This window comes from Anas acuta, chromosome 15 (genome assembly GCF_963932015.1).
Source record: "Anas acuta chromosome 15, bAnaAcu1.1, whole genome shotgun sequence".
In the NCBI taxonomy this organism is placed as follows: Eukaryota; Metazoa; Chordata; class Aves; order Anseriformes; family Anatidae; genus Anas; species Anas acuta.
In genome coordinates this window covers 7,914,547-7,942,370 of record NC_088993.1, presented here as the reverse complement: position 1 = coordinate 7,942,370, position 27,824 = coordinate 7,914,547, and the positions used below count along the sequence as shown (strand labels likewise).

The 27,824-nt window shown below is 36.2% G+C and overlaps 1 long non-coding RNA gene and 1 pseudogene across 1 annotated transcript; one reads left to right on the top strand and one right to left on the bottom strand.

The window, feature by feature from the left end:
• On the bottom strand, positions 1-24,460 carry LOC137864731 (uncharacterized). Its single transcript, XR_011101607.1, has 7 exons — positions 24,322-24,460; positions 21,365-21,421; positions 20,708-20,779; positions 17,925-18,369; positions 5,285-5,398; positions 961-1,112; positions 1-83 (listed from the first exon to the last, which is right to left on the bottom strand). It is a non-coding gene; the product is annotated as an uncharacterized lncRNA (long non-coding RNA).
• Positions 18,055-27,267, top strand: LOC137864730 (DNA repair endonuclease XPF-like; annotated as a pseudogene).
• The last annotated feature ends 557 nt before the right edge of the window (positions 27,268-27,824 follow it).

The following is a 27,824-nucleotide window of genomic DNA, read 5'->3' as shown; positions in this document are numbered from 1 at the left end:
CTTACCACATAGTACGTTGTGCTCATAAATTATCCGAATTTCTAGAAGCTTCAGTTGTATGCATGCTACTGAATTCTGATTGCCTGTTTTGAAAATTAGAATACTTTGATTTCCGTGCCAGTTTTGTAAGGAAATAAATTACACAGATGTACCACCAACCTGTCATTTCTCATCTCCTCCCTCCTAACTTTTGAATGAATTGGCTAATTTTGATCAAATCTGACAAAAGGACCTGGTCTCAAAGATATCAAGTTCCAACAAGTTTCCATGAGAACTGACAGCTGAGTAGGAGACAAAGACTGACATGAGTCTTCCCATTGAGGAAAATATTGCTCTGTAAGCTCAGCAATTATCTATTATGCTTGACATACCAGCAAGCTGATCACTGTGTATGTATCAGCCACACAATCCGCTTACATGTAATTCAGAAGCAGTCACAGGTCTTCTGCCTCTCACCCAGCCACAAGCAAGGTATCAGATGAGTAGTTTGGACATGCATTTGGGAATCAGTGGAGAAGCTAGATTTTAGCAATGAAAGGTGAATGAAAAAGGGAGCTGTAGCTTGAGTGCACATATTGGAAACCAGGCTTACCTTTATCAGCTGTAATAGGATCATTTTATAAAGTTTGTGAAGAGTCTGTAATCATTAATCCACTATAATCCAAAACAATATAAACCAGGAAAACTCAACAAATGTCAGATTTGCTGTGATTTAACAATGTTGCAAACAAAACAGCAGTGCCAGTGTTAATTCAAGTGGGCCAGTATCCCTGAGTGCTCTTCAATCTCTCAGCACAACCACCACTTGACCCAGGAGGCCTGGTCTAATCATGCCCTTTTTAGCTGGGTCTACACCTGCTGGATCAGTAATTACACAGTTGGCATAGCCCAGGTTATTAACACCTCAATAACTGAACTTTTAAAGAAGAGATTCTTGGTATGCTGTGGAAGTGCTCTTACCTTCAGGCCATTGTCTGCATGATCTTTGGTCCACATTGAGCTGAGAGAATCCTAGTGTTCCCTGATCTTTGCTTCTGTTCTGTTCTACTGATGTCAAACCCTGGCTCTGAAAGTTTTCAATTCACCATTTCTTTCTATTCTCCACAGGCAGGCTGACCAATGCCATGTAAAGAAGAAAAACAAAACAAAACAGATAAAACAATCCCTTCTCCTTACTTCTGTTGCTTTCCTTGCTTATTTAGGAAAACATCATATTACTTTCTTATGCAAAGGCATTGATTGCACCAAGCACTCAAGTTCTATTATTTTTCTATTAAGACTCCTTAATCTTTTCCAGTTCCTGCTTTCAAAGTCAGTATTCCATTCTGCTGATGAATTACCATACTTACATCTGCTCAGATCTAATGAACACTCCAGAACTGGAGGTCCATCACTGCTACTGAGAATACTTGTTTGAATTATCATTTAAGCAATCATACCCCTCCCTCGTCCAGATGTTACAGAGCATAAAGGATAAGAAATCATTCCAAAGAAACCTGCACTGCAGTCATCATCAAAGTGAGTAAATAAAGGAGAGCTGATAGGACACCACACACTAGGCAAATCACTGTGATCTTCAAAGAGAAAGGTAATGGATTTCTTTTTCTAAACATAGTTTTTCTTTGAGATTCAGAGGCCTTCATGTTAAATTCTGTATTTTAGCTCCCAAATGACCATCTTGAGTTAAATTGCAGAAGTTTATTAGCATCAGAGTAAGAAAGCAATGATAGATAACTGTGATTCTTCTGTCCTTGTACAGTAATCAAAGAATCGTTTACTAATAGACTGATTTGCTCCCAAAAGCAGAAATCACACAGCTCCATCTTGTGGAAGATATGGTTCCCTGTGTTCACATCCTACAGATGACTTGTACCTTTGTTATTGCTTTAGCTTTAGATGTTTTTACCTACAAGTTTTTGCCTAATACGGATATTTTTCTTTAACGTGTAAATTAAACATCATAATCAAGAGCAGGAGCAATCTGTCTAATATTTTTATTTACATTATTTTGTTTGTTTTTATTTGTTAGTAAGATTCTCCTAAACAGGTTCATACTTCAACAACTCACATTTGTACCAAGTGTTACCAACAGAATCAAGTGTCAGGTGCACATTCTGCACAAACAGGTGAAGAATTGGCTACTTTTTCTTTCTGTCCTCTTTCTTTGTCCCATAAAATGTCAAACTCCTTACAGAAGTGTCTTCTGCAAACTTAAATTACCACTAAAAATATTTGATTTTCAGTCTAGTTGTACTCCTTAGCAGGGAGCATTAGCAACTCAGTTTAGATGGCAAGAAAGCACAGGACAGCAGAGTTTGTCTCACTCCATGTAAATGTGTAATGTTTTTATAATCTAATATTAAAGTGAACCAACTCATAACAACTTTAACCTCAAATGAACAAGGTAACTTCTCACAAGATCAAGAAAAATGCCCTCCTGGACATGATTAAAGATTCTGGAGACAACTTTGGCAGTGATCCTTATTCCTTTGTTGCAGTCTCATTGTCCCTCTGAGAACTTGGGAAAGGACTGCACATCAGAAATAAGCACGTTATCATGTGCACTCCACAGATGCTGATTCTATTACTGTTGTGTTCCCAAGTGTAGCCTGTATCTTCCTACTTCCTCCACCCTCCTGTGATAAGATTGGCATTGCAGGGAGAGAGAGCTTTAAGTCTTCAGCAAACACAAGTTCATAGTTATCCCTCTCTTTACAGTGGTGATTCTTTTGCCTGATGTGTTATAATATTTACCAATCTACTCTTTTGTCATTGAGGGAGTGTTTTATGGGAAATTAGAGAAAAGTAAGCATCAAACAAAAATTCCCACATTCAAACAAACACTTACTCTGCCCCATATATTCACTATTTTCTCCAGAGTCCACATTCAGGACAACTATTCACCAAGTTTTTCTTTTAAGTTTGTTCACCATACAGTATGTGCAGTGACCAGCTCACAACCATCACATTTTCAAGTAACAGCAAAAAAGCAATTTTAACAGGCATAATCCAAATGTTGCGAAACTCCCTACTTAATATCAGCAAGTCAATATCAAGATGAACTACAAATTTACTACTAACTTGCTAAATAGAGGTTGACCAAATTGGAAATGAAAAATCTTAAATCATTCAACTATAAAGTCTACTGTGCCACTTCTGTCAACTTCTGTGCCATGCTATCAGGAAAAAATTCTTTTTTTTTTTTTTTTTTTTTTACTTCTGGTTTTATAATATACATAGGGAAAGTTTACTAACGTCTTTGTGAACAGAGGTCTACACACCAAGATTCATGATGAAGAAGTGCCTTGGTCTTTAGCACATAAATCAGTGTAAAGACTGCTACATGTTTTGATGTTCGAAGCAATATTTGGTGTTTGGAGAGGAATGTATTTTCCATAAAAATTGCAGTCTAATGTAATATTTGTCTATCAGATTAACCCAGCCCCTATTCACTGAAGTTTTCTGAAAAAGCAGTGAGTAACATGACTCACGGGACTAGTTGCAAATGACTCTGGGAACATTTTTCCCATTAATTTACAATTGAAATGCGTGAGTGGTCAGGAATGACCACAAACATTCCCTCAAGTCTTCTAATTTAATTAAAAGGATAAATGATCACAAGTATTTTCATCTTTTTTAATTAGTTTTAAATTAATGTTCAGTGTGAGAGCCAGAATTCCTAAGAGTAAAAGTAAGGAATTGTGTACAGGAGCTTCTGCCAATGTGCCAGATCTGCAAGATGAACATCCATGAGCAGATTCATAAGATTGTAACATGCTCCATTTGAACAAAAGTGACTATTTTTCATTCACATTTTGTTATCCCCACAACAAAGCAAACGATGTACAACACACACACAAATGCACACACAAAAACACTGCTTCAAATACAAATACAATAACCAAAACCAGCTGCTTATTAAAATATAGTTTTGGACTACAATAGCCTGAGGCTGTCTGAATCTACACATACAGGCAAAGAAATGCAATAGCCAAAAATCTTCTAAAAATCAGGCAGTCTCTGTTTTTAGAGAACATGCCAAGACATGAGAAAAAGAAAAGCAGAATGGCTTTGGTTCTTCCAAATGGTTCTTCCCCTGCAAAGTATATTCCACACCCCTTGTAAGACGATTCATCACCACTAAATTCGCCTTCCCTGCTGAGAAACATTTGGGCAGTCCTCTCTTGTGGTAGAAGTCAAAATATCAACTCTCTAGATATGACTGAGAAAAAAATGCCTTCTCTCTTCCACTAACACTTTTATTGGGTGAAATTTCAGGAATAGTATCAACTTGATTTCTCTTTATTCAATTTTGAAGTAGTTTTTGTTTCCCTGAGAAGTATCACTCTGAAACTCTAGAAATCAAAAACTACGGAAAGGATGAAGGAAAAAAAAAAAAAAAAGGAAAGGATTTGCCAAGGTTCATACCCCACCCTAATCTGTCAATGCTGACAAGAACCAGCTACCCCTGAACATGGGTGGATGCATTAGTTCGTCCTCTCTATCCAATCAGTCCTTGGACCGTATTCCAGAATCTGCCAACAAGGCTGCCAATTAGTGCCAGTCACGATAGGCTCTTCTGTGATGTGGACATCTATTCAAGAGCAATCGGACCAATACTATCAAGCTGCTTTATATCTGCCTCTAAAGAACTTTTACAGGACTTTGTAGCTTGCACTTACTATCTAGATTAGCCAGGTTGAAATATAAATCCATAGATAGGGATAATACACACTTCCACCCTAAAACAAGCTATATGGCGGAGTTTATAGTTGGAAGCACTCTTAGGCTTTGCAAGAAAGTGCCAAGAGAAAAGTCCCCTAGAAAGAGAAAGGAACTGTTCAATAGGGCTACAATTATTTAATTCCCCAAAAGCAGGTGATTAAATATTATGTTAATTTGGATAAATATTAAGAAAGTATTAAAGCAGTATTACCAGACAAATCAAACAACAAAAGAGGTGATAAATATTACAGCTGCTACAAATAATACTTTTTAATTATACTCTGTGTTGTGTATGGTGTTTAGAAGGTAATTATGCACCAACTGCGGTTTCAGTCTGGCACATTTAATCAGTTGTAACCCTATGTATTTTGTTTTTTTCATTATTTTACTGCATACCGTTAAAATTCAAATGTTATCAAAACATGACATCAGAAACAATTTACTATTTCCTATTTTAGACTGAAAAAGATATGACTAAATGTTAACAATAAGGCAGGTCATTCTAGTTAAAAAAAAAAAAAAGAAAGAAAGAAAGGGACAAAATATAGAAAAAACATACCTGAATCTGCTGTGTTTCCTAGTCATCCATTTATCTATTTCTTTTCCAATACATGTGTATTTGGCATTGAAAGTGTAATCCTGAACTCCCTGGTAATCTAGCTGGGAGATTTGGCTGCAAAAGGAATCAAACATCAGATTTAAGACTGAGAGAATTAAAAAGCAAAATGCCCAGAAGCCATGGCAGGTTACCAGTTTTAATATAAAGGCTCTTGTTTTATTATGCATGAATATGAATATGATTTTTTGGATCCTAAAGTACTTTAATCAATGTTCAAGGGTTTTTAAGAACCTCATTATATATCTCTTTTATAGGATTATGAACATTTGCAAATGGGGTCACAAAGTAACGCTTCAAAGGCTAAAAAGTTAGATCAAGAATATTTTCCAAACCTCTTTCAAAACATTTTAAATCACAGGCTCTGCCCAATGTACATTGCCACATCCAAAGTGTTAGCATTCCCTGTGAATTTTAGCTGTATCTTTTCTTTCTTACAGATCTTACTCTTCTCCCCCCTCTTCCTGGGGTGGCTACATCTCTACAACTTTATCCAAAAAAAAGAAGTAAGACTTTCAATTAAATTAAACTAAAATAAAGCTAAAGAAACAAAAGTAAAACAACAAACACCAAAGCCTCTACATATATTAAAGACTGAACTGGTTGGTCTGATTTGACTTAGCAAGCAACAGACGGACAAGGATAAAAAATCATAGCTTGAGACTGGGCCTTTCTCTGGCAGTTTTGTAATTACCCATTCTGAGAAGCTTTCCTTTCATTAGGAAATTAGTAACACATGAACACAACTCCTAAATCCAGAAGTAAAATGTTTGCTTGATTTAAAACGAAACTGTCCTGTTGAACAAAGAGTATTTATGCACCCTATTAAATACTGAAAAAAAAGGAAAAGACTTTTTAGAAGTCAGAATCATCAAGACCAGACTTCTTCTTCTACATTCTGGAACTCTTTGTGGGAAAGACTGAAGGAAGTTGGGTTCTCTTAACATTAGCCTAGGTAACCTTCAATATAATCCACATTTCAGCCATTATACTATTGTTCAGCAACATTAAAAATAATTAAAAATATATTTGCTTAACTATGAAGAGAATAAGTGTGTATAAACTTCAAGGTGTTTTAGTGTCATAAACAACCTTGAGTTCATGATGCTACAGAAAGAGGATTGCAAGAACTATAACTTCAAAAAATGATGCATGAAAAAAAAAAGATTGTATGCGAAGCTTCTTTACAGTAAACCATGCTTTTACAATATTTATATATGTTCTTGGCTTCATATGCCCCAGGGTCACTATTAAAATTTACAACAATATGCATTTCCTTGTATTATGTATCAAAATAAAAGTCTCTGTGACAATATATGTGTTATCATAGATGTTTTTTATTTACATCAAATAAATCCTAGTCAACTACTGTTAAAAAAAAAAAAAAAAAAAGCAAACTGCTATACCTAAACAAATAAAAATAAAATCTATAAAGCAATTTTAAAGGTACAATTTTCAGTATTCTCTAAGAGAAAGGATAGGAGTAGGTGGCAACACAATATTGCAGCAATGTCCCAGATCCAGTTCTCTAAACACTGATATAAGCCTTCTCTTCAGAGACCGATATGAAGAAAAGTTTCCAAATGTAATTTTTCAGTCCTTTAACTGCACAAATTCCAACAGATAAACTCCCTCTCATTGTTTATCACTTCCCAGTAAGAAAATACACAGAAATCTACGTACAACCGGAGGGTTCCAACATCTTTCTTTAAGCTAATGTGGCTGCTACGCTATAAAGAAGAGGCTGCCACTATGCGTATCTGGTAGCAGAATCTAGAATTCATCTCTTAGTTCTTGTCTAAAACGTCTGCTGAAAGCAGGTGCTCACATCCAAAAGTGCTGACAACCTGCAGCAGGGATTCTACAGAGATCTAAGACAATATTAGCTTCTCAAACTTCCAGGAAGAAAACTTTAAGAAAATCCACAGAAAGTTTAGTATACCTGTCCCAGAAATGTTTGAAAAAGTGTTCTTTTGAGTTCATTTCTTAATAAATGAATGGGGCAAGATTCTGCAGCAGCAGATCTGCCAGGAGGCAGGAAGCAATACAACAACTGATCCACTGAACTAAATTTGACGAAGTGTGAAAAATGTCAAGAGAGACATTTATTTGTGATGAAGAATTCGAATAGCTTCCATGCATGATACATGCTCTTCTGTTCTTGTTTCCCTAACTTCCCAGTGAACCACAGTGCTGAATTAATTGAACTGCCAACTTACGTGTGCTTTTCTTCTTAGTAAAATTCACTGCCCACAATTCACTGTTACTGTATCACTACAGTATCATGTAGAAGATGATGCTTATATATCATGTATACATATACAACAGACATAAAGGAGAATTTTTTGTCACAACCCAGAAATCCCGTCAGTAGATCATTCAAAGGCAAAATGCAGCAGAGAATTGGATCAAATCTACTTATCAGTACTTGCTTTTTAATTTCTATATTACTATACACTATTTTATAATTCAGTAGAGTTCGAAGATCATACTGCCCTTGATCCTGTGCTGTAAGTCAGTTCACAAATACAGAGCCGAGCTTTACAGCTGCCACCTGCAAGCTACGGCACTTCTCACTCCATTGGGCTTGTTCTGAAGAACAGCAAAATGAAGCATGTCCACACATCTCAACCACCCTCAACCTAATTTGTGATAGATTTGCATGCAGACAACACCTTTTGAACTGAAATGGCTGCAGCACACCTACATGCTGCACTGGGGTACACAGGTGGGGGAGGCAACAATAGTGTTTTTAAAATTGCCAAATTATTCACTATGTTTTGGGCAAACATAGCAAAGCCATGATTAAAACAGCCACTCTTGTTTAAAAAAAATAATAATCCCAGCAAATTCCCCTTGGAGCTCCTTAATAAAGTTTTAACATCCACCATCTATCTGGTAAACAACAGTCCTTGGAAAAACTGAGACAATGAGCAAGCAGTGCCATGAATATTCAAAGTTGTAATTGCTATGGAAACCATCTCCAGGAATTCAACCTTTAAGTATCAGAGGCACATCATGATACAATGACAGGAAAAGAAAATATAATACTGCCTAAGACTTCAAAGTTCAAAATGCAAGAGAAAATCAAAGCACCGTGTAGGAAAAGCCTTCGCCTTCTCCCATCTTCCCAGCTTTTTAGGGTGGATGTTAAGGTGGGTGAGCCATGCAGTATCCCTTTCTGCCTGGGCTCGCCAAACTGCCCCTACCAGTACTGCCAAAAAGGATGCTTCTTCTTCCTTAGTCAAATCATAATTGTAACCCACCTTTCCCAGTAGAACTGAAAAACCTGGTGTAACTCTATTCAAGCCCTGCTATTCATGTTCAAGCTTCCAGCAGGCTGATAACAGGGTCAGGTAGCAAGGACAAGGTGTCAGAGATCATCAGTGATGGCCTTGATTTCATTTATTTTATACGAAATTTCTCAGCTTATTCTACTGTATTTGTACCACATGAAGGTATTAATGAGTAGCCCACAATGTTTTGATCATTTCATCTTGCTTTCTTGCAGTATCCTGCCTGCTGACAAACTGGAGGTGATCCCACAACAGTTACGGTCTGCCTCAGCCCCTATTTCTGAGCGTCACTGCAACTCTTTGGATATTGATTCATTGAATAAAACTAGCAAATGCAATATGCATATAAATATTACTCTGAACAATGGTGAAAAGATGTTATTTCTGATGAACTAGCATTTATTCTTTTTAGGTAGAGAAATTATGTACCTGAAATTTATGTAAAGAAAGAATATCTTCCCAAGTGTTATTGCAGAAGTCTGCTGCATTTCAAACACTAACTACTCACTTTTCTTTATTAAGGTGTGTCTTATTACAGTCTTATAAAGCTGAACAATCCCACAAACAGTGGGATTTATTGAAGGTTTACAGTAATATGCTGTTCGCATTCTTGTTGATGCACAAACTTATGCTTTTAAAGAAGGGACTTTAGTAGTAAATTCTGCACACCCATATTTGTGCAATTATGATTTTTTTAATGACGTACATCCTTACTTATTTAAGGCCCACAGCTCTAGTTTAGATCCACGGCAGTATAAATTAATTTGCCTACCAGATGTTTTTTCAGGTTGGGATAGAAGGTCACTCCAGGAGGAACAAAGTTACATCTTCAGTTAACTTGTATCTGATGCCATGTCACATTCACTTTTTCAGCACACTTTAGTTTTGCCTTTCCTACCTTTATTTAGTTGGAGTGTTCTAAGTGCTAGCAACCAAAGAACACCTAGGAAATGCCTGATTTCCACACCGCTGTCAGTCACACATCCAGCAAGAGGTGAGCAAACAAGCACAGTTTGTCAAGCAAAGCACAATGCAAATTTGATGCTAGTGTTATTCTGGTAATCAGAAGACAAACAATAATTATTCTCACATAATGTCACTTGGTTTAGTATTAATCCACCAATTTTTTTCATGAATGTGAAGTGGCAGAACATTACAGATGATCGTGTCACATCATCACAGCATTTTGAATAGCGATTGTCCAACGTAAAGCCAGATTTCTCATACTGTCAAACCACATCCTGGGCTTTCAGAATAAAAACTGACCAAAACATAAAGCAAGTTACAATTAATCACACTTCTGTATAAACCAAAATAATGGTTGCTTCTTAAAATTACTTTGGAAAAAAAATGTATTTGTTTCTAAAGTACAAAAATTGTAACACCAGTATAGCAAGGATATTGATTTTGCTTTTCTAAAACCCTTCCCTGGGATATCATCATCAAATTTTGTTGACTAATCTGAACAAATATCAGTATTGCTCAAAATGTCCAAAAGAAAAGAAACATGTAGTGTTTATTCTTGATAGAATAATAGAATAAAAAAGAAAAGTAAACTTTTGGGTCTACCACAGAGCCAATTAGATTAATAAATATACCTTTACTGTCCAAACAAATAAATACATTTAAGCAAGGCTCCTACAAAATGGAAAAGTAAAAGAAGAAGAAAAAATAAAAAGGTAAGAGCAAAGCAATCATAGGAAATGCATAGGAAAGACAGACTGGGATTACAGCACGCAGTTGTGGGATGCCAGAGGGGAATACCCCTGGCACCCCCAAAAAGCCTGAAAGTTGGAAAGTGAAAGGCAGACATGGAAAATCTGAAAGAATGAATCAAAATATCATGAGATTTCTAGAAGCACATATCTTTCTGTTCAAACCCAGGATTCAAGAACTCTTTCTACTGCTTTCTACACTGAAGCCTTTTTTTTTTTGGGGGGGGGGGGGGGCGGAGGGGAAGGAAAAAAAAAAAGAAAGAAAAAAGCAAGAAATGTGTGTGTACCTCCATCAAATATATCAAAGAAAAAAAAATGCAGTTGTTAGGCTGATCTTGTACCAGTATTAGGGGTAGCTTCCTACTTTATCTGCTATTTTGTCTGGATCTGAAAATTTTCGTTTTTTTTTTTTTTCTTTCTCAGGAGGCTGCCTCAGATCTCTGAGATCTCTGCAGACTTCTTTAACAAAGCCCTGTGTAACTCTACTTCTGTCTTTTATGTTATGTTTATGTTGCTGGTTTAAACTGCAGTTTTATCAAGAATCAATTAATCCATACCTCTTTAACAGTATCTTTACTTACGTGGACTTAAGTATTTCACAGAATCACAGAATTTCTAGGTTGGAAGAGACCTCAAGATCATCGAGTCCAACCTCTGACCTAACACTAACAGTCCCCACTAAACCATATCCCTAAGCTCTACATCTAAACGTCTTTTGAAGACTTCCAGGGATGGTGACTCCACCACCTCCCTGGGCAGCCCGTTCCAGTGCCTAACAACCCTTTCAGTAAAGAAATTCTTCCTAACATCTAACCTAACAGATTTAGAAATCTGTTCACTTTCCTGAAGCATGGTTTGAGTCTCACATACCACAAAGTTTGTTATTGCATAATTCCTCATTAGCATACAAAGATTGTAGCTCTAAAGCAATGTACTTGTTTTCTTAGCAAAAGAATGAAATGATGGGGGCAGGTCTTACACTTTCAAAGAAGTTGCAAAATGTTCAAAAGTCAGATGAGATTTTGAGCATTGTATTTGTAAAATATTTTATCTGACTAACATGAAGTTTAAAAGTGATTCAGAGAACTCTTGGAGCTCAGGAGAGACAATTGCCTATTCAGGTCTAAACGAAGTACCCAGCTTCAGTCTTAACTATGAACTGATTATTGCTGCTTCATAATTAAAGGTTTCCTACAGGCTCCCAAGAACGTAAGCCAACAGTTTCCTCTCTACTTGAATTCAAAATTGAATTCAAACTGTCATTAAAAATAGAACAGATCACACATTCATAATACGATCTTACTAAGAATTCTGAGAGGTATAATAATTTGGTACATACCTAACTTTTTGCATAGAGTTACTGAAAGCAAAGAGTGAAAAAGACTTATTGATCTGAAATGCAAGTAAAGATGTAGCTCCCAGTTTTGACTTTTGTACTGCATGATGAATCCCAGGAAATTCATTCAAGCTCATAAATGCTCAGGAGATGTTCCAGGTACTTTTTACTAATGAGAAGGTTCCTTTACTTGATGTGTTTCTCGGAAATACAATTCATCCAGACTAGGATATAAAAGCCAACAATCACTGAAATAAAGGGAAGAGACAGTAATGCAGCCCCTGAACTCCTACCTTTTCAATATAACACTGACAGGAGGTAGCATTGTTTCTCACTTTCAACTGCCCCAAATAAAAACATTCTAAGAAAACAGTGATGCTGTACTGTTAAGCATCTATACCCCATGTTTTGAATTGGACGTTTAGTTTTTCTTTCCTTAAGCTGTTACCCACCCTCCTTATTTCACTGGCATAGGTCAGCTGGGCAGATGGCCATTCAATTTATTTACAAGACCTGTTTTACGTGGCACAGTTGATGCAGGGATGAGCCTTTTTCTCTGTTCAGAAGTCTAAATCTCTCTTCCTAGAAAACAGTAATCCAAATGAAGGTGACTTAGTGCTTCTGCTGTACTAAAGAACCCTGAAAAGAGATATGCACCCTCGGATAGTAAATTCAGTTTTTATCTCGCAGATAGCAATAGAACAGCCACAACTACCAGAGTTCATCTGTTTTAAAATGAAACCTCTCCTATAGTTTTAACCTATACAACAACATACTCCAAACTCCTATCTTCTAATCCTAATGCTGGTATGTCTTGCACCGTGGGCAAGAGAGATCCATAAAAGAACTGACAGCTTCACCACCAGAGCTCTGCAGCTGGCTGCGCTCTGAACACAAACAGCTCCGCAATACAACCATCACTGCCTCATTGAAACACATCTTCTGCTAGACTCTGACAGCGATAAGGGCCCCAAATCAGACAGAAATGTTTGCAAAAAGTCTATATGAGCAGCAGCTCAGCAGTGAAATGGTAAGAAGCCCTCTCTGCAATGGTGAAATTCACTCTGTTTGATTTTGAGACATCAGTAAAGGCTGTTGGTGATTCTGACTTCTCAGTTTTGGTGCTTGATATGGCTTTTATAAAGGAGGTGAAAAAGCATGCTCCGTTATCTATTTAGACCAGTCTATAATTTAAAAAGGCTTAATACAATTAATACAGAGTTTAGTTCATAGTTCCAAGAGGAAAAAAATATGCTTTCCCTTTGTCCTAGAACAACCCCTAACAAATCTCCCCAAAATGAAATCATATGGGAAGGCTTCAGGCTAGAGCTGCCTATGTTTGTACAACACTATAAAAGCTGCAGTTGCTGCCTTTGCCATGTGTCTTCTACAACCAAATGCTCAGAGAAATTGAAAATTCCATATATCAGGAAAGTTTTCATCACGTTAACTTTAGGTTCTCTTTAAAAGACAAGAAGTTACAGAGGTGTGAATCTGCCCCATGGAGAGAATCAGAATGTTTCTTCAGGGAAGAGCCTGCAGTTGTATGCAGCTACTCAAGGGTTAAGGAAATTATTTCAGATGGGATCCTACATCAGCAGCAATATCCCATTTCAGCAACAGGATACAAGCATTCTAATTAGAAATGTAAAACAATATTATTTCCACACTTACAATATTCAAATTAATATGAAAAGGTTTCTTATTGCCATGTTAGTATGTTTCCTTGCTCAACTACTTCTGTATGGGAGAAATAGTAAATCTGATAATAGGCCTCAGGAAAAAGGTCTGTATAAAACTGATAACTTCATATTAACTTCTAAGGTAATGGTATTTTAACAGAAAAACTTAGGTGCAGTTATAATTTTGTCTTTTCTTGTGCTTTGCCTGCAGGATGCTACCACAGCAATAGTGCTGGTCTATGCAAAGGTATCTTTAGTTACATAGCAAGGTTTGGGGAGTGCAGCTTTTAAAGCAGTTACTCAACCTGCCCTACCCACAAAGCGGCTGTGCTTAGGAAGGAACGCACGCGACTCCTTTCCCCATGGGGAACGATGGGCTGAGGCACTGTGTGGCTCAGGAGCTGCTTCCTGGTGCCTAAACACATGCCTGTCAGGGCTCCACGTCAGCAGGACCTTAGCTTTGTTCCTCTGTAAGGTATTTTGACAGCTCTTTAGCAAAATAGCAATCTAATAAAATATTTGGTTTGTGAGTGAGAGCAATTTTTATGTTCTAATCCCTGCATTTTATAGCTATTCCGTTGGAATCAGAAGGGTGAATACTCATTGAACTGCACGTTCCAACTATTTGTGATACATAACTGCAATTCAGACAAACATTTTTTTAAGTAAAAACATTACAAGATCATTTCTTTTCACAAATAACAACTTCCTGTAGCACTCACATAATGTTTTTCCAACATTTTTTCTCAGGAAACATAAAATCTTCAACTAAAATGGCAAAAACAGATTCGTATTGCCACTGCTGTACCACAAATCTACACTGGCCACAGCTGTGCAAACAATTCTGCACCTGTGATACCATCTACATCCAGCCACAATGAAATGCTCCCCATTGAATCACCAACTGTTTCTTTTGCTAGTACCAAAGTAGTTAATCAGTGAAAGTACTTCTATGAGATGAACAGCTAAACACTTCTAAGTGAATACGATCACCTCCCTTAGAAACATATGACAGACATGCATATAACACATTAATACACTAGATCTATCTGTCACTGATATATATTGCTACAATAAGGAAACTGCAACATATTTCACGACTTTTATATACAGAAACTATTTAAGTGGAATATTCTACATGGTCACTATTTATCTAAGATGCACATGTGGAGAAAAAAATCAAAATTAAGACAGTTCAGAGTGCTTATTATAAACTGCATATATCTTTAAAGCTTTTAATTTAGCTTTGCAATCATGGATTAAAAAAAAAAAAAAAAAAAAAAAACACTGGAAATCATTAACAACTGCTTAAGTTTAATTCTGAGTTTACTTAAGACAAAGTAAAGTGAACACAGTTGCTGTGTATAATGGCAATTATACTTAAGAGGGGAATTAAGGGAAAGGAGTTGGTAATTCCAGGGTCTTGGTCAGTGCAAATCCAATCTGGGATTACAACCTAACTTTCCTTACTAATGTTCCCTAACCATCAGACCACACACAGATCAATTCTTTAACTGCTGGTCATTTTTAAGCCAGCAAAAGCAGCATGTCACATTTAGTTTTTGCAATAGCTTCATTTAATATATATATATATATATTTTTTTTTTTTTTCTTTTATGGGGTAAAGTTTTTGGTTTTTTTTTTGTTCTTTTTTTTTTTTATCTGTAAAGAATGTTCTGCATGTAGACTGATGGAGAAAATTCTATTTCAGTCCATCACAAATTATAGAAAGTGCCCACCTTAGAAGTAAATGTTGTAAGAACATGAAGAGATGTGGCTATAAAATGGCTTATAATAAATCTCCAAAATACTGATTTTTTTTTTCAATTTTGAATGTAATTTTATATGTACAGATAAACATCAGTACCTTTATTTTTATGCTTTTCCTCAGAAAATAAATTTGTTCATATTTTTAAAGAACTAAATATATTTCTTTGGTAACCTGGATAATAAAACCATGCATTGATTTAGAGAATTTTGCTTCACAGTCTTATCTTTATCATTATAAGCTCCAGCAGATCATTGTTTTTACTAAAACATGAAGAAGAACAAAGATATACTCCATGAGGTAATGATGCAAGGTAACAAACACCAGGACTAGGGCTATTAATCTCTTAAAATTCATCAGTTAGTGAGTTTAGGGGATAGTTGATAAACCTAAGCAGAGATAATGCATCAAATTGTATGTAGGATTTTAGATAAATAAATATAGTAGATTTTACTTATGATTAAGTTGGTTCTGGGAAATTGTGAAATGCAAGAATTTTCAGGCCATTTCAAATAAACCGGCTATAGTCCTGTTAGTTGGATAGCACAACTGAGGCTTAAAACACCCCCTTAACCAGTTAAAGATATACCTCAGAAGATAAAGGGGTCGATAAGGCTGAAATCCAAACTACAGACCACGCCAAATATACACTGAAAAATCCACAAAATGGGAAATTTCACCATGTTTTCATGGCTGAAAATACTGAACTTTTCTTAAATATGACAACAGGATGGAAGACAAAATGTCAATGCTTTAAAAAGAACATAAAGTAAGCTTTGCAGAAGTTATCTAAATTCTGGTTTTCTTCTCATAGGGAGTTCTCAGCTTTTTACATTACAAGTAACAAAGGTTTGTTAACATAATGCACAAGAACTGTCAGTAGTTTTCAGACAAGGCTGTTGCCATTACACAGATGAATAGATTAATGGCTTAGTCATGGCTTCTTGCATCGTTTTCTTCTCTAGCAATGATTAATAATAACTTGTCAAAATTAAAATTTTTAAAACAATTGGTTGTCAAAAGCATATCATACAAAGAAGATTCATATTAATATTTTTGATTATATTAATAACTGAAACAAGTAATAAGCCTACGTCCAATGATTTGTTCTATTGCTCTACCATACAATTAATCTGCCTCTCATATAGCATTAATATTATGAAGTAAATAGGTCATTTGATGCATTGTTAAAATGTGCAAGTACATTTCATTCTTATGAGGCTGGTAACAGGCTTTACCAACCATTTATAAGCTTAAAAGTAACCTATAGTTTGTTTTTATTTGTATAAATAAAATACAAACCATTTTATATGTCATGGACCTCCTACAGTTATTCATAATGTTTACTGCATATATATGTTTAGTTTAAAATTAAAAATAAGCCATCATTGTGGAAGACAAAAATACACTATAATATAAGAGAAATATATATGCTCTCCTATCCTGTTATTGCTAACTTAAAAGTTATACATCACTCCTAATTTTTATTTATCCTGTACAACTCATTTCTGGTATTTTTATGGAGACTTTTTTAAATATTACTCTGTTTCACAAAGGGAGGGAGGAAGAGAGGAAAGGACGAAGGACCACAATACTTTTTAAGTCTAAGTTCTGCTCTCTCGATATAACCCTTACAAATGACAGCCCTCTACTGGTTAATGAATACATAAGCAGAAGTACATTTCACAACGAGTTTACATTAGTACTATATTTAGCCAAAGTAAATACATACATACGTATATATATATATGTGTGTGTGTGTGTGTGTGTATATATATATATATGTATATATATACACATAGTGGGGGGGAGGGGGGAGGGAAAGGGCTACTAAATTGCCCGAATAATTCCATTTTATTTGGACTGCTTAAAAATCACTATTTCTATTTCAGATAAGAAACATTAGGTTAAGGAAATGGTTGGCTCCTAAATTCTATGGACATCTCTACAGAGTATTGTAATTCTTCGAAGTAGCAGCCTTATTGGACTACAGCTTTTCATACAATATCCAAAAATAGTAATAAATTTTAATAATAATCATCATGTTTTTGTGTAAATGTTTTGGTCAGTAGAATCATAGAACATTCTGAGTGGAAGGGGCCCATGAGGAGCCCATGAGGATTACCAAGTGGACCTCCTGACTGAAGGCATGGAAACCACAAAAATGAAATATTGCACAAGTAAAAATACTATTTTTATAACTTTTTTACAGTCTAAAATAAGTTTAAATGTGAACATCAGAGAGCTGAGTACCAGCCAGATAAAAATGTGAACCAAATTACGGTAAAGAGTTCACAATGCGACCCAATTTATAAAGAAAAAATTGTTCAGGTATCAACAAACCTGAAATGGTACAAGTGTGTGGAAAAAAAAAATCAAGAATAGTCCCAATATTTTATTAATTTATGTCCATTTTTAAACATTTTTTCTGAATGTTTGCCTGTTAAAATGCAGATGACTTCTAAAATAATTTGAAAGCGTCATATATTAAATGACCACATTCAACAGCTAAATTTGCTACCATGTGGCCCAACCAAAGCAGCACCCATCTGCCCTGTGGCCGGCCCAGAAAACGTCCAGATTTATAGCTTTATTTTATATTTATGCCCTGACAGCCATTTTGGGTAGCAGGCCTGGGGCTCCTCTCAGCGGGACACTGCCAAGCTGAGGTGCTGCTGCCTCATGGCGGAGAGCAAGCTCGGTTCAGCCAGCTTCTTTTGTTAAGAAATGCCGTTAGTCAGTGACTAAAAATGAAGCATTTGGAATAAAAAAAATGACCTCCGTACCTGACCCCTGCCCTCAGAAGACCCTCAACTAGAAGATGAGACACCGCCTCCAGCCGCCTGAGGGCGCCGCTCCCTCAGCCGCGGCGAGGCCGGGCGCAGGCGCTGCTGTGGCGGGCTGGGGCCGGCGGCGATGGAGGCGCTGCTGGACCACAGGAGGCGGGTGTGGAGGACTTCTTCCACCGGGACGGGGTGGCGGTGTGCGCCCGGGGACTCGGCATCGACGGCCTGCTGCTGCGCTTCCTCCGCCCCTACAGCGAGCCCGCTAGCTTGGTGCTGAACGTGAGCTCCGCCGAGAACGTGAGGGGAGGAGGAAGGAGGCGGCTGCCCGCCGGCTGCTGCCGCCTTGGAGATGGGGTTTGGCGGCTGGGGGCTCTTCCAGGGTCAGTTGGCGGGCAGCGAGGGGCCCTTGTCACTGCTCGGGCCGTAAGTTAGTATTGCCTGCTCCCTGAAAAAAAGAGCCGTTAAAATATTGTGAAAAACGCAAGATAAAATTTTCAGCGTAGCTAAGATCGATCGAGTGGCAGTGGCTTGTACTTTCTTAAATATTGTCTAACTGCTATTGAAAATACTTCTGTTTCTAAGTTACCTGAAAGGGTTTGAAATTTAATGAAGGATTCTGACTTCCTTATCTAGTATCTTACACTGTCATGTTTTTATGTGGTTGTGGACAGCTCTGCAAAGCTAATGAAATAGGCCTAATTGCAATCCTTTCTGTATCCATTTCATTGGTTGTTAGAATGAAGTCTGTTGTGTTTTTACTGTATTTTTTTTAGGAGTATTTTATTGATCAACTGAGGTCAGATGGAGTTGTTCATCTTCCTCGGCGCGTTACCAGCGAGGTTGCAAGTAACACTCACTATGAATTTTACATGCAAGGAGGAGTTACCTCTGCAAAAAGTCGAATCCTCGTGGTAGGTTTCCTTACTGACACAATTCCTGCGAACCTCATTACTGGTAAGACCTTAATGAAGTCAAGCTGTGGCTGAAAATACATAAAGCTTAATTCTGTTGAAAGAGTTCAAATGACTGGTATTAAGGTTAAAGAATTATTAAAAAAAAAGAAAAACTGAGGTAAAATGAACAAATATGTAGTTCTTAACTTTTTTTTTTTAATGGTCATCTTTGCTCTAAACTTGTTTGCTTTATTTAATCACACAATTTGAAAACATCCACATTCTTTTTAGGTAGTGGATAATGTTCCTGTATGGCTTTCTGATATCAATAATAAACTGGAAAACAATCAGCAGTTAAACCATGCCATGACGTAAGAAACACGGAAATTCAGAGTGGCTGCATTACTTTCCAAGGAAAATAACTGATTGTTCTTGAGAAAATACTATTCAGAATACTCTCGGTAAATGGCCTGTGATTGAAGCTGATTTTAGATTGTGTATTTATCAACCGTGCACACTTGCTGTTTTTTGCATTAATGAATTAGTCCTGATGACTTTTCCTATCAAATAAAATAAAAATGTCTTACTAATCTTGTAACATCTCGGATGCTATCTAAATAGCAATATTATAAGATAATGTTGTTAAAACTTCGCAAAGATTTTTGGACATAGCTCGTGACTTCATTTGTTGTTGTATAGAAGTTACACATGAAAGATGTTCCAACTGTCTTGTTCTCTAATGTTCTGGTCCCCCTCTTCTCCTGACCTCAGTTATTTTTATGTTATTGTCTAAGCTGGAAACCCTCTTACAGCCTGGAGAGCTAGTAAAACAGATGCACGAGAGTATAGGAATATTTTACTGGTATATAAATATTAACATCTTTATAATGTTTAAATGCAACAGAATACTAAATATGTAGAAGAATGTATGCTTTTGCTTCATACACTGTATTTCCTTCCTTTTAGTCAACCTTTAAAACGTCAAATCTGTAAAACATATTGAACAGCTTCATGCTAAGGCAAAAGGACACTAGACTTGTCAATTCTGTTTTTTCCAACTTCAAAACCAAAAAAAGTAAACAGTTTCTGGGCACCTCCTTTTAATTTCTGTTCTTCCCTTTGTCTCCTTCCTGTTTGCCTTTCCCCCTTATCCTGAGGAAAAATACAAAACAAAATAAAACAAATCTTTGGGTTTTGTGTGGGTGAAAGGAGTAAATGCACTAAAGATATTTTTTATTTATTTATTTATTTTTAATTACTGACCTGAAATGACACAGTTGTTATACTCATTGTAATGCCACTGGAGGTCAGTGTGACAGCAGTTTTTACAGACCTGGTGCTTCATTTAAAGCTTTGGTAACACGCATTTATATTGGAAACGTACTAACTGTGTGGGCAATTCAGCAGATAAGCCATTCAGTGCTCTTGTCTTGGGCAGGAGGTCTGCCTTTTTTTTTTTTTTCCTGTCCAGTCTAGAATTTACATCTTGTGTACTCAACACTCTGCGTTACAAACTCTACCTTTTGGTATTACAAAGATGTAGAAGTGAACAACACAAAGCTCTCTGAATTTTGCTGCTTGCCTTCTGAACCATGAAAAGACTTGGGGTGCAGCACAAAGTAAGGAAAATGCTCATTGAGTTGCAGAGTTCTTCAGACTATTCTCTGTGCCTCATTCTGTTTGTAAAATCAGCTGGCACCTTTGTAACCATGTGGTCAGATTAGCTTATTGTGGCTGTGTTGGAACAATGACCTACTCTACTGCTTACCGAAAGCTGGAGATGTTAAATTATCTGACAGCAGATCCACGTGACTTCAAGGGATTTGTGAGCCTATTACAGTTTCTTCCTTATGAGATTTTTCTTGTTGTTTTTCCTTTGCAGTTTGTTACCTGTAATGCTGATGTGAAATCCAGTGCAGTATCTCTCCATGGATCAGTCACCAGAGCTACAGGCTCACATGCCTAGAATGAGAACAGTCATAATCATGAAATCATCAGATGGCTTTTGAGACCATTCATAAGACTGCAGTCTTTGCATCTGTAGAAGTGGATTCATCTTGCATTTAGCTTACTTTACATTTAAATCGTCGTTTATAACTTTAGTTTATATGAACTCCTTGATAATTACAGTATCGCCATATTTGAGCCATCATAGCAAAACACTTATTAACTGATATTTACTGTTGATGTGAAGCCTTCTGTGCTTTAAAAAAATTTTAGGCCTTTATTCCTCTGGCTTTCTACATTGTGTATCTGCATCATACTCATCTTAATTTGAAAATTAAATGACATTTTAATGTTTTCAACTTTAGCTAAAGAAGGAATGCTAAACACCAGAGGCACAGGCCAGTACCTGTAAAATCAGATTTTTCCTATTTTTTAACTGATATTTATAATACCTTTTTTTTTCTTAATATAGAAAGGAAAATATGTACTGAAAGCATTAAATTATATATAGCTGCTAATCGTTGAATTTATGAATTTATATAACGGCATCTATATTGTAACTTTGCAAAAAATGGTTACTCATCAAAATAAATGTCTCACCATCATGTCTTCACTTCGCTATTTTTTATCGGGATAAAAAGTGGCAAGTGGCATCTCCTGTAAGTAAAAAAAGGGCATTTATATCTTGATTGATATAGTAGAAATCTAACATCCTGAATTTTCCACTTTATATTTCTAGACAATACATCACTACTTAGATCCTCTCTGGCATCAGCTTGGAGCTAAGACAAAATCTTTGGTCCAGGATTTGAAAATGCTGCGTACTACAACAGTATCTAAGTCAGTATGATTGTGTCACTTTCCTCAATCTTCTGCAGTCACTGAAAGCAAGTGAAAAAGCTTTTGCTGAGAATTCAGGTAAAACACTGAATAACCATACAAGTTAATGCATGAAACAGAGAAATTATGATATTTTTAATTAACATTCCTAAACATATGAAGGTATCTAATTAGGTTTTATATAACTAGCCATACGGACGTAGGTTTTTATTGACAGATAATGCTTTCATCTTCCCACTTAACTGCTGTTACTTAACAGTGTGAGATTTGCATCACATTTGTCTCTTATTAAGCTAGTAATTACATAGTAAGCAGGTAGCACAGGTAATCTAGATGAGAGATTTGAGGCTATTATTGGAAATGTCTGAAGCCTGAACACTTCAAATATCGAACAATTAACATTTTCTTTTTCTCTTTAGGTTGGCTGTTTCTTGACTCCAGTACATTGATGTTTGTAAATGCTCCTGTGAGAGTTTATCACGTTGCAGATGAGAAACTGAATGAGAAAGGCAAAGTCTCTGGAAACATGTATGTAAAGAAGGAAAATGGTACTGATCTCTCCTAATTTTAAGTTTGAGAGTGTAATGTGGTTTCAAATATTCTGTATGTTATTACTTGTGCTGTGGTTCGTTACAGGATCTTATACATCTGCAGACCTCAATCTGGTAGCTGGGATATATTGAGACATAATCTTTGTTCAAAAAGCATATAATAAACAACATAAAACAGTCACAAGTAAGGCATTCTTCTCAGCTTACTCAGCTGATCATTAGGAGAACTTTTATGGATTGTTCCTGAATTGCATAGATTTCAGCTTGATCTTTTGCATTTTATATGAAGGCATAAGAAGCTGCCATTACTTTAAATATATATATGTATTTTATTCAAGAGTTTCAGAATGGAAGAACAAGTCAATACTTTTTGCTTCATTAGAGTGTTTTTCCCCATTTTAAATGATTCTGTAAGAGTGCTCTCCTACTCCATCAGCAAAACAAGTTGTGTATTTAGGCTGTTGAATTGTACTTGCCTACAACCATCACACTATTGACATTGAACCACTAATTTAAAGTTCTGAAGGGTATTTTGGCTGTAAAAGCCGCTATGTTTAATCTTACTTTGTTTCAGAACTGAAAAAGGAATTGGTTCTAGAAAGTAACCCAAAATGGGAAGCTTTGATAGAAGTATGGAATGAGATTGAAAATGAGAATAAGAACAGTGAAGACTTCGGTGGTCCGGGTGAGAAAATACTAAATAACGTAAGTTTTCACAGTACATCTGATTTTCTCTTCTATTTGACTTTTGAGAGAAGTAGCTCTAATTCTTTACTGTGATTATACTGAAGAGCTGGTTTTAAACAATAATTTATGGACTTAAGACAAAGCGTTTCATGTGTTCTCACCGGTAGGATAGATAGTTATAAGACAATTATCTATTCAGTTTATCCCAGTGTAAATCAAAAGATCTCATCTGCTGTGGTCTTTGTTCTAAATAATGAGGCAACTTGTACATGTTCCAGCCTTCTACAGCAATTAAAGTAATGCAGAAATAGAACTGCTTCATAGCTTTACAGGCTGTATCGGTCTGTTATGCAGTCTTCCCTGAACTGTTAAGACAACCATAGTCCTCTTGCTTAGAGTGCGGAGGGGCATGGAGCTGCAGGGCAGGGGGCTAGAACTATATTAGTTAAGGTACTGCTTGGTTCAGGTTCAAAAAAACAGAGGTTTCATCTTTTGTCCATTCCATCTCATACATTTTCTTGGGCATCTAAAAATCGCCTTTCCTGGAGGTGCAGCTTCTTGGGTAGAGAGTAGAAGGTGAGTGTGTTTCTAACTAACTGCGTTGCTGCCTCTCCTATTTTAGGACTTTTCATCCCCTTAAATTTCACCGAGTTTTATTTTAGGAAATAGTAAGGGTAAAAAAGTGCTCTTTTCTCCCACCCACAGTGTTCTGACTATGGATAAGAACTGGCTCTCTAACCTAGTATTGTAGGAGTTTATCTGAATCAGCTTGCAGAGAGCTGTTATTCAAGGCCCACAAACCATTCATTTTGAATGGTCAAAAGAAAACCCTTACTGTTTTAGATGGTATAAGAATAAGGAATGCTGAACTTTTGTTAACCTTCTCTAATCTTGGTTTGACACAAAATATGATGCAATTTAGACTCCCTGGAGGTCCAGAACAACTGTGACCACCAAGTGTAAAAGGCATTTGGCAGGCACACTTCTAGGATCATTAAAAACAATTTGCTCAAGATGTCTTGTAACTGGATTAAAAGAAGTACATCATAACAGATTATAAACATTATATTGTTTCTTGACTGCAGGAGAAGTGCTTACTTGTGCCAGTGATGACTGAGCTTGTGCACAGCTCAGGAGTATTTTACTGATGGAGAAGAAGCCTTTTTAACGAGACTATATAATAAAACTTTTGGAAAGGATGAGAAAGCTGGAGAAGTGTGGATTAAGGACAGAAAAACTGTCAAGTCCAAAGGAAATGCCAGACCAGACACAGCGCCTCAAGCCAAAAAAGCCAAACTTGGAACTTCTTCAAAACAAAACAAACAGAAGAAGCAGCAAGACTGGACTATAATCTAAATGATAGGGAAAACTGAGGAGGAAAACAAAGAGGAGTTGGATGTGGAAGATAACAGAGTTAAACGGTAGCCAAGAAGGCAGTATTGATGAGACCATTCCTGAAGATTTCACCTATGGACTTACCTTCAGATTCTTACTATGATATTTTCAAAAACTCATTCACAATTATTCATCTGTTGCAGGGTTGCAATGATCCCTATGCTCTGACCAGGGTATGGCATGAAGTAGAACCAAGATACATTGTGTTGTATGATGCAGAGCTATCTTTTGTTCAGCAGCTGGAAATCTACAAGGAAGCAGACATGGAAAGCCTCTGAGGCAAGTGAACTTGGTGATGATAATCAAGACTGTTCTTGGTCTAATATTAATCTTAAAAGAAAAAGAAAATCTATTGTGCACTTCTGGCAGTCAAGGCACAAAATACATCTAGTGATTTTCTTAAGCTACCTTTTAATTCCTGTTTAGCCTTCTTTTTAATTTTAAACACAACTATGTCGAATGTAATTGCAAGATAATTTTTACTTCCCACTAGGTATTTAGTCCCTTAATAACAGAAACACACATTTAATAAAATGTCCATTCTATAAAAGGCAGTTTCATGAAGATAAGATATCCCCATGCAAATATATGATTTGAAGTCTTATATGTTTTTGTATTTTTTTTTTTCCCCTAAATCAGGACAATTGCAGATTGTATATAGTTTGTTATACATAGTCTTCTGGGAAATTTATTAAAATAATAAGAAAGTAACTTCTCCATTATATTTGCTTTATGTCTGACATTATATATATATATCCTATGTCTATATATAAAGATATAAGATTTTTTTTTTTGTTGCTGATTCTGGAGTATCTTTGCAGAAAAAAGATTATGTTTTCAGCTTACCTTTTTAAGGCAAATATCACTTTTCAGGCAGTTACTGCTACTAATCTTAAATACCGTTTTTTGGTATTTTTTTAATTTACTAAATAGTTTTGTGTTGTTTTTTTTTTCCTTCTAAACCTACAGGGTGTATTTCCTCATATATGGAATCTCAACAGAAGAACAGCAATACCTGACAGCTCTGAGAAAAGAGAAGGAAGCCTTTGAAAAACTCATTCAGTAACAAAATTAACCTTTGTTATTAATTTCTTACATAATTCCCTTAAGTGATCACATTTCAAATGGTGAAGTTCTTAACTGTGTGAAGGATAGATCTATAGAAGATAAAATATATCTTCTACAATGAAATGCCGTATTTCTGTGGGAAACAGCTGGAAATAAAAAGCAGTAGCTTCATTATCTGACTTTGCAGGAAACATTTTAGACACTTTCTTCATGAGTTTAAGTAATTTTCCTCTACAGTTTAATATATCTCGTTGTCACTACACAGCGTATAGAAGGTAACATGATAGTTCTATTAAACTGCAGAGCATACTCCATAAACTATAGTGTATATAATGTCTTTAAAGTTTAAAATTAAATAAAGCCTTGATTTATTGTACTGCTAAATATGAGGTATAATGTGAAAGGTGAAGTTCATCCATTATGGAAGTGTTGGCATCACACAGGATAGATAGAGTTGGAGGTCATGTGTTAATTTGGTTAACTCTTTATTTTGCTTTTCAGGTGGACAGGAACAGAAGAGTACTCAACAAACTATAATAGTGGACATGCAGGAATTTCTTAGTGAGCTTCTGTCATCGTCATGGTATTGACATTGAGCCTGTTACTTTGGAAGTTGGAGATTATATCTTAACTCCTGATGTCTGTATAGAGCGGAAAAGTATCAGTGATCTTATTGGTTCATTAAACAGTGGAAGACTGTACACACAATGCATTTTGATGTCTCATTACTATAAGCTACCAATTCTTCTGATTGAATTTGATCCTAACAAGCCTTTCTCCTTGATTCCACAAGGTTCTCTACATCAGGAGATTTCTAGTAGTGATGTTACTTCTAAACTAACTCTTCTTAATGCTGTTTCCCAAAGTTACGTATCCTGTGGTGTCCTCCCCACGCTACTGCTGAACTGTCTGAAGAGTTAAAACAAAACCATCCACAACCTGAGGCAGAAACAGCAGTGGCTATAACAGCAGATTCTGAAACTCTGAGTCTGACACATATAACTCTTTGCAGATTAGTCTGCATATGACAACACAGAGAGATGATGTAACCCTAGCAGTGTCAGGTAAACCTGGTCATAAACAAAAGGCCAGGCCAACCAACCTAACATCTTGACTGCAAAAGCAAAACCTTACTGATACAGAAGTTTAACTAGACAAGCAGGGCTTGGGTAACTTAGCTTACCTTACAGTCTGTAAGTAAAACCTTAATTCCATATATAATTTATTTAACTTGGCTTCTGTTGCCTAGAATTGCTTGAATCCTCAAGAACAGCTGGCAGACGCCAAGAGAAAAGAACATACTTAAGACAGCAGCAGAGAGGGGGTTTATTAATTATTAAAATTTCTGTATTTTATTTAGCTTCTGCTGCCATCTACAGTAGCCATCACCAATCTACACAAAGAGCAGGTACAGCAGTAAGAAGAACAAAATAAACCTTCAGCACAAGAACATGCTGGGCTAGAAAGGCATGGTACTGTAACAGTTACTGTAAGACTTAATGAATCTCTTTGTAGACAGCATCTCTCTCTCAGTAAGAGACTAAAAATTCATTCACACCTACTTCTCTGCTCTGTAAATGAGTTAACTCATCCACATAGTGCATAGATAGAAGCACAAACTTCATCAGTCTGTGTGAATCAATACAGCAGTGGAGCTGCCTATGAACTGATAAAAGTTTTAAGTTCTCTTTGTAAGTGATTGGTATTATTTCTCTTTAGAAGGTTTGTCCATGGGTACCAAACAGTTTGATTCAGTTTCTAATTTTTCTATGTGGTCATTCCATGATGAACACCATGTGGAATTTATTTTTAATCTTCTCCTGAAGAGCCTTGTGTAATTAAATATTTTTCACTAGCTATCTCAGTAGAAATTTTTACATTTCTGATAACACCAAGTAATGCTGCATTTCTTCCCAAACCTGTATGTCTAATAAAACCTGCTTGTGGTAGAAAGTAATCTGTCCAAGGCATACTGGTCACTTTTTCAGAATGAAACAGTAAAAAACAAACAAAAATGTAGTATATGTTTTAATGGTAAAATTACCTTGCAAACAAATCCTTAGAAAAGATGATAGTTTATGTTCACACCAGCAAATGCTGACTTCTACTTCTTCCACTCTTCTCAACAGTCTCACTTGTCAGCACTGTATTAGAATCTGAAACAGCATGAACCCTGAACTCCACTCAGTATATCAAGTCACAGAATCACACGGAATCACAGAATTTCTAGGTTGGAAGAGACCTCAAGATCATCGAGTCCAACCTCTGACCTAACACTAACAAGTCCTCCACTAAACCACATCACTAAGCTCTACATCTAAACGTCTTTTAAGTCAAATCTATTTTATTTTTTAGTTTTATTTTTTTCATCTTTGATTTACATCTTTCACTTTGGGAAATTTCTACTGCTCCAAACAACTGATTCTACTACTTAGTGTGTTAGATTTCTATTTCTATAGAAGATTTCTACTTGATTGACAATCTGACCCAGATGTTAGAAAACTCACTCAGGTTTTCAG